At 34.8% G+C, this 12,364-nt stretch overlaps 1 protein-coding gene across 2 annotated transcripts in view; it reads left to right on the top strand.

Annotated features, from left to right (window-relative positions):
• Positions 1–12,364, top strand: part of LOC113394106 (BCL2/adenovirus E1B 19 kDa protein-interacting protein 3) — a 37,655-nt gene that overhangs the window by 3,006 nt on the left and 22,285 nt on the right. Inside the window, exon 1 of one of the 2 annotated variants that reach the window (XM_064220142.1) lies at positions 10,748–10,758. The exons of the other annotated variant lie outside the window; for it this stretch is intronic. The gene's annotated coding sequence lies outside the window, so the exon portion shown is untranslated. Of the gene's footprint in view, positions 1–10,747; positions 10,759–12,364 lie in introns of those variants that run through there. 2 annotated transcript variants of the gene reach the window in all.

Genomic DNA, 12,364 nt, shown 5'->3' with positions numbered 1-12,364 from the left:
CACCAACCCGCATTGGAGCAGCGTGGTGGAATATGCTCCATACCTTCTCCTCAACGGGAGAGGAGGCCTTAGCCCAGCAGTGGGAAATTTACAGGCTGATTATGTTATGTTTATGTATGTAAGTGATGTAGATGATGCAATGGATTTAGTTGTAATATTTAATATGTAATAATAAATAATAAGGATATCGACATATATTCCTTGTTATCTAAATTAGTGTTATAAAGATATGCGAAAGTAACTCTGTCTGTTATCTCTTCACGCTTAAATCGCTGAACCGATTTAGGTGAAATATGTTATGATACATAAATTTTTTTTTGAGCCCCGTTGTAGGACAGACTACTTTTTCAATTCACCCCCGCTGTAAGAACAGTTTGATATATTTCGCGTAGGTAAAGCTACAGGTTCAGATAGTGTTCAATATTTATATATAAGTTTCAGGTTATAAAACGAAAGGCAGACCGACCGTGGAACGTTTAGTGATACAAAAACAATTGCAAATGTAAATGCGAATTTCCTGCTAGTGTGTGTCGTCATTAAATATTTGTTACGATACGTCAATAATTGATAATAAAATTGATAGCGATTTTGACGTATTGACAAAAAGGTCGTTTCGCACTACCGGGAATCATCATTCGCTTTTGATTTTGTATTCGTTTCTGTTGCTTTATTATAATGTTTCTAGCGCTCCATCTGCCCTTTGTTTTATATCTGAGATATAAGTTAAACAGAGTAATTTTTCAATAAAGGATTGTTAGAAAACGAGGACGTATTGAATCAAATTATTCACATAATATGATTCAATACGTTCAATGATATCGTCCTGACTTATTTCGATCAAGATGGCTATGCTCAACGGAGGATAGTCTGAGTAGAATATATTATAATGCTCTAGTCTGCTCAAACTCTCATAATCTTTCGTTAGGAATCCGATACAAACAAAGAGAGCTCAGTAGCCGGATCGGATTTATGTACTTTTTGAATCGCAGAAGTTGTAACGTTGCCAATTTCCAAACTCCGGGCTGCTATCGTAAATCCCGTCGGAAAAACTCAATAACTTTTCATCGGTAGGTACTTCTATAACTGCAGTAGTATAAAGTAGCAGCAGGAAAATGGGATATTTTGGGGTTCAATGATAATGGCCAAAATACACGAATCGTAATGTGATATTCTGGTGGTTTTATATAAATGACGACATGAACTTAGTTTATACGTTGAAGTATATTTATATTCCGGGGTAATTGAAAATTTATTCAATGTTTGATTTCGCGGATCCGAATTTGGCACTGGGATAGAGATTATAGCTTGGAATAACACATATTTTTCCCTAACACTTGCAACCCCTTCCCATCAAACTAAGGCAAAGAAGAAGGTGGAAACTTCTCAAACTTTTTGGTGCTATTTATAAGCTTGGGTAAGTTATTAATGGGTTCTTGATGTTTTAATTCAGAATTGAATTAAAATAGACGTTTATAAAATTGTAACTATATTTTGCACCTAACATTGCAAAATACTGTATTTCCGTATATAATGTTTAATAAGCCGTGACGCCGAAGCTTAACCCGCGTTAAATTTGTTTTATACATGCAAGTCTGTTTTATATGAGTGTTTACTTTTTTAGTATAGTTCGCAAGACTGGTAGTTCCTGAGGCCGCTGTAACTTGTGGCAGTTTAACTGAAACTAAAACTTACCGAAGCTTGAGTTAACGAAACCTAAAAATGTCACCATTTATCAGTATGGAAATAAATGTCGCTATATTATAGGCCATCGTAGTATTTTATCAGTTGGTGATTTCAAAAGTTTCCAACTTTCAGTGTGGACTTAGTTAGTATTCCGACTGCAATATTCTATTAACTATTTATGTTCGAGCTTACCAGAGAGCCTGGAATGGGTTTGGATCCCGGTTTCACTGCAGAGATAGTTTTACGACGCCATTTTTATTACATCTTACGACTAGCTACCCGTCCTGTCTTCACACGGGTACAATAAATAGAGCTTTGAGATTGAAGAACAAACGAAATGAAAAATTCTTTCTTTTTTCCAGGTAGAAATGTATCTCGGCTTTTTTCTACCACAAAATATTTGTATTACACATGTCAACCTTCCTCTTGAATCGCTCTCTTTATTGGTGGAAACACCATCAATATCCGCTGCGTATTTTGAAATCAAAAATATAGAATCTAATTCGTCTACGCTTTGTAGACTTGAAACTTTAAGTTATAGTTACGGTTTTATGCAAGCCCATCTGGGTAGGTACCACCCTCTCATCAGATATTCTACCGCCAAACAGTAATAGTTTGTATTGTTGTTGAAGGATGAGCCGGTGTAACTGCACGTAAAAGGTAACATCTCCCTCTCAAAGGTAACAGGTTGGTTTCGCATTGGTGACGTTAGAAATGGTTAATATTTACTACAACGCCAATCTCTATAAGCGATGTTGACTACTTCATCATCCTCCTGCCCTTATCCCAATTTTACTCGGGGTCGGCGCAGCATGTCTTCTTCCATACTTCTCTGTCGGACGTCATCTCACTAGTAACATTCTTTCTAACCATATCGTCTTTCACACAATCCATCCATCGTTTCTTGGGTCTTCCCCTACTTCCCGATGTTGACTACTTACTAGGTCTATTTGCTCGTCCGCCTACCTGTACCATAAAAAATGGCTTTACGACGCATTGTTGGATTTAAGGAATAGTTCATATTTCCTATAGTGCAATTGTCTTTGGGCGCTGGTAACAACTTACCAGCAGGTGGTCATTTGCTTGTACACCTTTCATTATCATAAAAAGTCTTTTAATTCGTTATAATTCTGGTATAGTTTTTCGGAAATCAGTGAGAATAATCCATCAGAAAATCGCGACCGTGTCGCGTAACTAACAGTTTGGACTTTGAGTCCGGGATAGGTCATTTGTTTATTTAACATTAATGTTAAATAATGTTACATATCATGAAAACCTTTGATAACATTTGCTGCAATTTGTGACAATATGTTAATTAATATATGTTCAATATCACTACATATAATAAGACAGTCTCTGTGCCGCGTCTGTCCGTCTGAAAGTCTCGAACTCAAAAACTACTGAACGAATTTTTATAAGACCTCACCAGTGGAAGGATTAATTCATTAAGAAGGTTTAGGATTCATTCGGAAAAAAACATATCGATTGTTATAAATGTAATAGTTAAATGTATTTCAGTGTAAATGGTTTGTGTTTTATTCTGCACGAGCGAAGTCGGGACGGATAGCTAGTTAAATTATATAACTGTGTGGCAGCACAATTAGATAAATAATAGATAGGCGTTAATTAAATCGATTATGATGATTGTTAATATAGTTAACGGGTTAAGTGTTCTAATCTATAGAGGATTTTCTTTGATATTAAGATTTGAACGCGATTGAGTCGAGTCAACAAATCATTGATATTTTGGGAGGTTAACTAAAAATATAAATACATATTTTATATAGAATGTGTCATTTGACGACGATTTCAATAGTAATGATTGTGATCGAATTTTGACCATTGGTCGAATACTGTGCGACTATAGGCACAAGGGAAAAACATCTCAGTTCCCAAGACTGGTATCGCATTGACGATGTAACAAATATCTTACAGCGCCAATGTCTACGGGCAGTAGTGACTACTTACCATCAGGTGGTCCATGTGCCCGTCCGTCTACCTATGTTAAAAAAACAGCAGTGCATTGGGAACACACTTCATGTCTCACTCGTGATATCAAATGTTTAATCTGTTCTTAAAAATACACGTTACAGGGAAATTTCGTCTTCGTACATTGATATTTGCAAATAAACCTACATCGTAATTTTCACGTGTTCTTGCTGACTTGATGGTCCACATCAGAGTTCATCTTATATATTTGTTCTGTTGTAATTGCGATGTGTGTTAATATTAAAAATATTATCAATGTTTGAAGACGAAATTTCCCTGTAAAGATTATTTTTTAAGAACTGATTAAAAATTTGACCTTGAACATAAATTTGATAAAGCTCTGTTAGAAGTGTAAGATAATATTGGGAAGTAAGGCTATGTTGTCGAGATTATTTTTTTATATGTTATTATACTTGTTTTAGGACGTGGATTTGCTTCTTGCATTTAAGGAGTTAGTTGTCGGGTTTTAGGTAAAGAAAAATCTATGTCCTTTCTTACTATATACCAAATTATATAAATTTGGGTAAAGTTATTAAGGTAAATCTGTCTGTCTGTCACAATAGACAGATAGATTTACCTCATATTGTGTTACATAGCAATAATCGCACATCAAATTAACTTCATCGGTTACACTATTGCTTCTGTGTAAAGTAATTTAGTGGTAAATCATTTGTGCAATGTCGTCTAGGTGTACCAAGTATGTATTAATAGTATTTTGAATGAGCCAGTATGACTACACGCACAGGAGTCAGATAATATTTCTTACAGAGCTAATGTCTAGGGGCAGGTGGTGGTTAAGAAGGAGTTAAAATGAATATATTCGAAGATATTACAGATTTAAAACGCAGGGACATAAAAGCTGTTTAAAATGTTGTACTTGTACTGCACCCGTGCGAAGCCGGGGCGGCTTGCTAGTCTGATATACATAAGTTTTAGGTATATTGGCTGGAGTACTGATTAAGATTAAACTAAAAACGAATAGACCATTTTTATGGACCCCTATAGTTTCTATAAAAGCTTTCCGACCAAGTGCTCAAGTAAGTGCTGTTAGTTGATATTGGTTGCGAATATTACTTTGACCTAAATATGACTCTTAGTAACACTGGACCCCACATGGATTGAACAATAAATTGGCTCAATGAATAAATTGCAGACCAAAGACCCGCCTATATATAGCTTGGATGGTCTTATTGAGATCTGTTTTGGAATAATCGAGTGTAATTTGATGACAAAGAACATCTTATATCAGATGAGCGGGATTTAATAGTTAAGTCAGTTATCTAAGCTATTAAATCCACTTATGTTTTTAACTGTATATCATTTAGAGGATATCTGATTTATGGCATGGATATAAATAATACGAGGAATATTGATAATAATATTTTTCGATGGAAAAACGACTGGTGTCATGGGTCACCAGTGGAATGAAGTTTCTTTCGTTATATAATATGTATAACATTTTTATAATTTTATATGAAACATTATGTAATAGAAAGATAGGGAAAGGTGGCCTGGAGTATATAACGCTTTTTCAGTATACTGTAGGCCGTGTAAAAGTACTTTGTTTTAGAAAGTATTGTTCCCTCCCTAAAATTATAATTTATCTGCTCCTAAGCATTAAGACGTTTAAGGATCCTAGTATTATTACATGAAATATCTTATATTTAAAATTCAAATTATTCAGCTTTGTGTATGAGGCTTGACATGTATTTTCTATATTTAAAGATTTTGGTATGTTGTCAGTTTATTGTTGTAGAAATGTTTCGTTTTAGAAAAATTTGAGGATTTTGAATTCAAATTTAACATTTAACTCACAAAAATTAACAAGATCGTTAGTTGATTGTGGACAAATATCCGTTTTTTAGTAAATATTAATTATGTTTGTAATTGTAAATTGTTTTATTTAAATTATGACGTCTGAGTAATGATTATTTGTATAGCAACTCTTATTGCTAGTCCCTGTTAACGCGGTCACGGGCTCACTCCTTGCGACTGACTAATACGTGACATGTTTTGTAAAAGTAACACAGATTGTATCCTAATGATGACTAGCTTCAATCATCAGATATAAAAAAGATAGGTGTACCGGGATACCAGGTTGGAAAGAAGTTTCTTTCGCTACATATTATGTATTAGATTAATAAAAGAGGCAGAGAGAAAGGAGAGAGATAGAAAGGTCACCTAAAGGGGCATCATGTTTTTTTCCTACGTGACGTTTTCTGCCAGTTCACTCTACTGTAAACCGTTGAAATTACGTTCCAAAAATACGGTAAAATTAGAAAACGCGTGTGACTTGACTAAATAAAATTATAAAAATATGTCAACGATACCCCATAAGTCCAAATCAATCCAAGTATTTATTAGTTATGTAACAGAACATAAATGAACCCTGAAAACATTACACTCAGTTTTGTCGTAACTTTAATGACACAGCAATAACACGCTTGTAAAATTTACGATACCAGTCTGAGCGGAAGATTGAATGAATAATGTAATCAACTGCACATGACTGTCTTATAAGTCTGCAAATCTCAAAGTTCTAAGTTAAATCCCCAGACAAAGTTGATCGCTTTTTCTTTCAATAAATCAGCTTCGCCGGGAGCATCGCCTCGAAAAGTACGTAAAGTCTTTGTTCTGTGTCTGCACTTATTTCGGTCGTATCAGTGTTGACGTCCATGGTAACATTATGATCTCTCATGGTAGAAACCGCTTTGACGGTGTAAGATGTTATTAATTTAATGTTATTAATATTAATTAAAGTCCTTCTAATTTAAGTCTACGGGTGTAGTTGACTCAACATTCTCAAATAAAATTTTATAAAAAAATATGTTATACAAATAACTCGCTAAACTAGATAAGTATTATTGTCTAAATTCTAAAGTCATCAACTTCAACTAGTGGATCTCCCGCGAAACTTCGCGTTTATTCAAATACTTTTTTAGGATTTTCGTACCTTTTTTCCTCTCTCTAATATAAATTAATTGTTAAATTGTAGTAATTTAGAAGAATCCTCTTTAATTTTCTGCACAGCTACGACTGGAGCTCTTCAAAATGAGACCATAACCGATTTTTTTATGTGCAGCTATCGTCCCATAAACACTGGGACAAAAATCGGCTTACGATATTAATACATCAGATACTTCGTTGATTCTTTAAATTTTAAAAACAGTATATATTATATGTTGTTTTTCCTTAATGCTTTTGGCAATATAATTTTATATCACGATGATAAGGAATTTAATTTTAAAATTATATTCTTAAGATATTCGCGTTATGTCTAATTATGTACTACGCAAATAATAAAATGACTATCAGATCTACACGATTTCATGGACAAAAACAAGTTATATGTTTTACAATATAATTATTAATTATTATGCAGTTGTTTTTATATTATTTTAATTACGCGACAAAAATTTAAATGAAACTAAAATATATGTACATAAATAAAGGCGATGTTTATAAAATGGTTGAGAACCACTGACCGCTTTTGACATTTATTTTACGATTGCAAATCGTAAATGCACAATAGTAATATTATGTTTTGTGTAAAAGTTTTATCGTAATCATGACAAAAATGTGGCATTTTGTCGTATGAAGTTGGGTTGAGGCATGCAAACCCCCTTCAGTAGTGCCGACCCGCTTCGCCGAAGAATACCGGGAAGAAGGCGTCTTCGTTATGGACACCTTCTACCGCAATAAGGCTCGCTGGGGATAGGGGGTCTCTGTACCCCGAGAACCCCCTAGGAATTGGAGGCCCACAGAGTTGGGCCTACCGTCAGGACGTCACGGTAGTATGCGCAAGCCATCCCATGACGTCTCCCAAAAAGACGGAGTGGGTACCGCTGGTTTTTTATAGTGGGTATTCCGGCGCCTTCAGCGCCGGCGAGCCCCACATACCATGTGGGGGAAACGCGTTATGCGTTTTTCCAACGTAATAAAAAAAAATGCAAACCCCCTCTGCATGAAATATGTATGCATGCGTGAATAAAAAAACAAGGCCGCTTTCATCGCGTACGGGTTGAAAGTACCAGGCACTCAGAGATCTTTAGGGAGTTTATTCCGTACATTATGAGTTTGTTGAACCCGAAGGCGAGACGTCTAGGTGCTTGACCTTAGATGTTCAAAAGTTAATATTGTAAACTAACCTTCGATCGATATGCTTGTTTGCAATGTATGCTCTCCTAGTACTTTCTATGTTGTTTTTGTTTTTTTTTTTATTTAAGATAATATCTTTTGTTTTTATAAAATCAAAACAAATCTTATCTTTTATTGTTCCCGCATCTCGTTAATCTAGACAATACGTATATTTAAAAACATAATATATCTTATCTGTGTATACAGATGTCTTATTCATTAGTAACGACCCAGGCAAAATATGTTTCGTTTACAGAAAGGGACAGGCTACCTACCCGATGTCGCGGGCAAAAATTAGTAACTCATATAATAAATGTGAAAGTAACTCTGTCTTTTTGTTGCTCTTTAACGGCTAAACCACTAAAACGAAATGTAGGCGTCATTTGATGATTATTTGACAGTTTATGTTTATATCAAAATCCAATTTAAAAAAATAAATCTTATATAGTTATTTATAATATGCTCTGTGTGGACTGTTAATGGATCGTTTAGTTTTGCAGTTAGAGCGTAACTGATAAACACTGATAAGGAAAACGTGATCGCTGGCATGTTTTGATATTCGAATATTGACCCTGTTAGAATGGAATGCCGACTTTGTTGTCTCTTTCTAAACATCAAACATGCATAATAAATGGTGTTTAATTGTTTTGTTTTTGCTTGTAAAGCTTGGTGTACACACGTAGTTTTTTTGTTGCAAAATACAAAAGAAATACTATTTTAAAATTGCTTTAGATATTTCGACAAGTAAATGAAATTTCAGTTAGATCGCAATTATTATCATAATTTTACTTTCGAATACTAACGTAATGATAAATAAATTAACCATCGCCGGGATTAGGTGTCATTTCACCCGACATGGCAGTTTTCCTCACGATATTTTCCTTGCCGAGCACGAGCTTGTAAAAATTCAATAGTGTTTTGATGGTTTGAACTTAATCATTTTTCTAACTACTGGACCATATAGTCTCTTGTATTGTATGAACGATTTTAAGATAATTTCAATACACAAATGTAGATACAACATTTTTACATTAAGAACTGATAGTTACGTAGTTTACAACGATTTCCTCTCTAGAGCGATATGAACTCTGTTTTCCTGTTTCCCGTTTCCTGTTGCTTGTCGATATAAAGGCGTGTCCTTATGTCGTAGGCTATAGGGCTCTGTGCAAGCCCGTATGGGCAGGCATCACCTACTTACTACATAATGTGCCACTAAAAAGCAATACTTAGTACAGGTTTATACTAACGTAAATGATGCGTCCCGATTCTATTTCGAATATTTCTCACAAAAATAATCCTCAACTGAGGGACAATTCTAGTTATACTCTCCAACCATAAAAGGAGAAAAGCCAAATAAACAATATTTGACAGCGAAGTGACGCGATATCATTGGCCGAGAGCTTGATTAATCTATGATATTCACTATGGCTTTGCGTAAATATGGCGTTTTGAATGACAACGAAACTGTTATCGGAATTTCTGAATTAAAATTAAAGCGTAAATAAGTAGTTAAGTGTAATAGTGTTCGATTATAATACATTACTTCAGAAATTCCGATAAAAGTTTCGTCGTCATTTAAAACGCCATATTTTCGCAATAAGGATATCTTAATCATAATCTTTAAGTAGTGTACAATAGCACAATACAGCTGAGTTATTAGCAAATCGTATGAAACACGTAAATCTAAAGTTTGTTTATCTTTATTCCTACGTCGATTGGAATGGGCTATATGTATATCAATTGATCGTTTGCTAGGTTGCCTACCTTGTTTAAATAAAAAATATGAATTCTGCCTTAGGGTGCTATGAACTCTGTTTTCCTGTTCTTGACAATACAAAGGCGCGTCCTAGTGCCGTCGTAATAATTGTAAAATATTCTAGGTTCGATTTGGTCTGTACGTACTATCGACTTCCAGTTCGAGGCTTCCAAGAGGACAATGTACGTTTTGTACCTGTCTAAATTCGGCAATAATTATTGTTGAATATTTGAGGAAAGCAATGGTAAATCGATTGATAAACAGTTGTCTATCTGTATGTAGATAACACGATCGATTAAACCGTTTTCATCAATTAACAGAGTGATTCAAGAGTAAGTTTTTTATGTATACTACACGCATATTATAGCAGAGAAAAGCCGGAAATTTCAACTTTCCTCGCTAAAACGCTTTATATGTTTGTTCTTCAATCAAGAAGTCTCTTATTGGACCAACAGGCGGTACGGCTTAGTTAGTAAAGCAATAAAATAAAATCCGTAACAAATCGGAACATTCGGGGTACTTAAAAAAAAATTAAAATTATCCAAATTCATCTGGCCGTTTTTAAGTCATCGTAACATTTAAAAAAAATGCATCGTACATGTAACCTCCTTTTCTCGAAGTAGGTTGAAAATAAATTCAGCACGCTTCCAACGGTCATTGTACGCGTTGTTGATGTTCATTCATCACTTGACCTTGGCAGAGAGAAGACGTGTTTATTGTCTGTAAATATACATTGTATATCGTGCGGAACTCGTGGCAAATGATATTGCGAAATTATACGTATTTAAAGGTGACAATTGATGTTAGAATAATTAATATTGTATTGTCAAAAGATATGTTAATTATATGTAGAATGATGAACGACTGAAAATGTATTTGTTTTACGTCGTACGAACTATGAATCTACTGGTTCATTATCAATGGTGAATAGCAAACTTCGCACGAGTGTGTCCGCAAACACAGGTGCACTTTCTTTTCCGAATTCTCATAATCATGGGACGGCAGTCCTGTTATCGAGGCACGTAGGTGTAAACACTGTTTTTCCAGACTTCCGAGCGGCCATTAAAGTTTTACGAGAGATAAATCTAATCTTACTTGGTGGTAGGGCTTTGTGCATGCCCGTCTGAGTAGGTACCAACCATTTATCCTTTATATTCAACCCCTAAGCAGAAATACTTAGCAGTGTTTTGTGTCGGATTGAAGGGTTCAAGAGCCAGTGTAACTACAGACACAAGGAACAAGGACTTGTTTCCAAGGTTGGGTCATTGGTGAAGGAAGGAATGTTTAAAATTTTATACGGTGCCCATGTCTATGGGCAACGGTGAACGCTCACGATCAAGTGGTCCATTTGATAATCCCACCTATGAATGTTATAAAATAAATTTGTAAAATATCAACTAAATTTCTTAAATTCAAGAACAAACGAAACAGCCACTAATTATAACCTAGGATTCTTACAACATAGCCACTAGACCGAGGTCAGTCAATATGGAAAATATATTTTTTAATATATTATACATTACCAAGAAATTGTTTTAATTAGTTTTAGTAACTGGTTGCATGATTACTAAATCAATACTAAAAGTTGCTACGTAAATTGTCCGTTACGATAGCATGGCGGTTAGTTAGCCGTTGTCCTAATTTGTTTAAAGCTACCAATAGCTACAAATTCATTCCAAACTAACGTGTGAGGATTTACGAACCTTAGATTCACATACAAGCGATTTGTTGTCTATTAACAGGTTATAACTAATGTACGTACCTGTATGATACTTCTAAATTCATGTTTAAAAAAGGAATTCCTCTTTATTCTTTTCTTAAATTTTCGCTTCAATTATGGTCGTATAATTTTGAATTGAGAATAATTTCCTTTTTTGAAATCGATTAAATAATTTTTAAAAAGATTCGAGTATGTTTTCATATATATGTATAAATTTAACAAATATTTTCGAAATTATTATTATAAAAAAATAAAATATTAATATGTCTACACTACGGCTTAGTAATTCAAAAATTAGTGCATTATTTTTTTATCTCATCAATATTAAAAAGTTTGATTTCTAAAATATTAGTTCTATTTTCAACTTTACCTCATAGTTTTAAGGTTTAAATTTAAATGACGCTTGATCGTTTCGGGAATCCTGCCAGATACCTCTTCCGTACACGTGCTCTCCTGGTACTCGTAGTACGCCTCGGTTGATTTTAATACATATTTTGACGTCAGTCGGTCAGTCTGTAAGCGTTTAAAAATAAGCGATCGCCGGATGGATGTGTGTTGATTGCGTCTCTTTTTATCGAATGACACTTCCGAGTATTTAAATTATTGAAAAATAAATCATTATTATTTGCTTTATTTATTCTCATTCATGTATACATACATTTTTAAATATAAAATACAAAATATATAAAATATATTTAAAAATATAAAATACAGAGGCCAACCAGTGGCGGGAACAGGGTCCAAGCCACCGGTGGTCAGGGCCCCAGAGAGAGGAACTTCCTCACAATACGCGCCGTGCCGAGGAGTACTGCCTTCTGCATCAGGCCTTTGACTCAGCTGCCTAACGAGAGCCTCTTAAGGTGTTGGTCGAGGCTCTTGGCCATTAGGCCATTCGCTGAAACGACTATCGGCACAATAACTGCTGTATCCACATCCCACATGTCGACAACCTCGTGAGCTAAGTCAAGATATTTTATTTGCTTATCCTTCTCAGCCTTCACGAGATTCTCGTCATGAGGGATGGTGACGTCAACAATTATCGTGCGGCGCTCTGACCGATCTATCGCCGCTATATCAGG

Source organism: Vanessa tameamea, chromosome 31 (assembly GCF_037043105.1).
Source record: "Vanessa tameamea isolate UH-Manoa-2023 chromosome 31, ilVanTame1 primary haplotype, whole genome shotgun sequence".
NCBI lineage: Eukaryota > Metazoa > Arthropoda > Insecta > Lepidoptera > Nymphalidae > Vanessa > Vanessa tameamea.
This window is presented reverse-complemented; position numbering and strand designations above follow the sequence as displayed.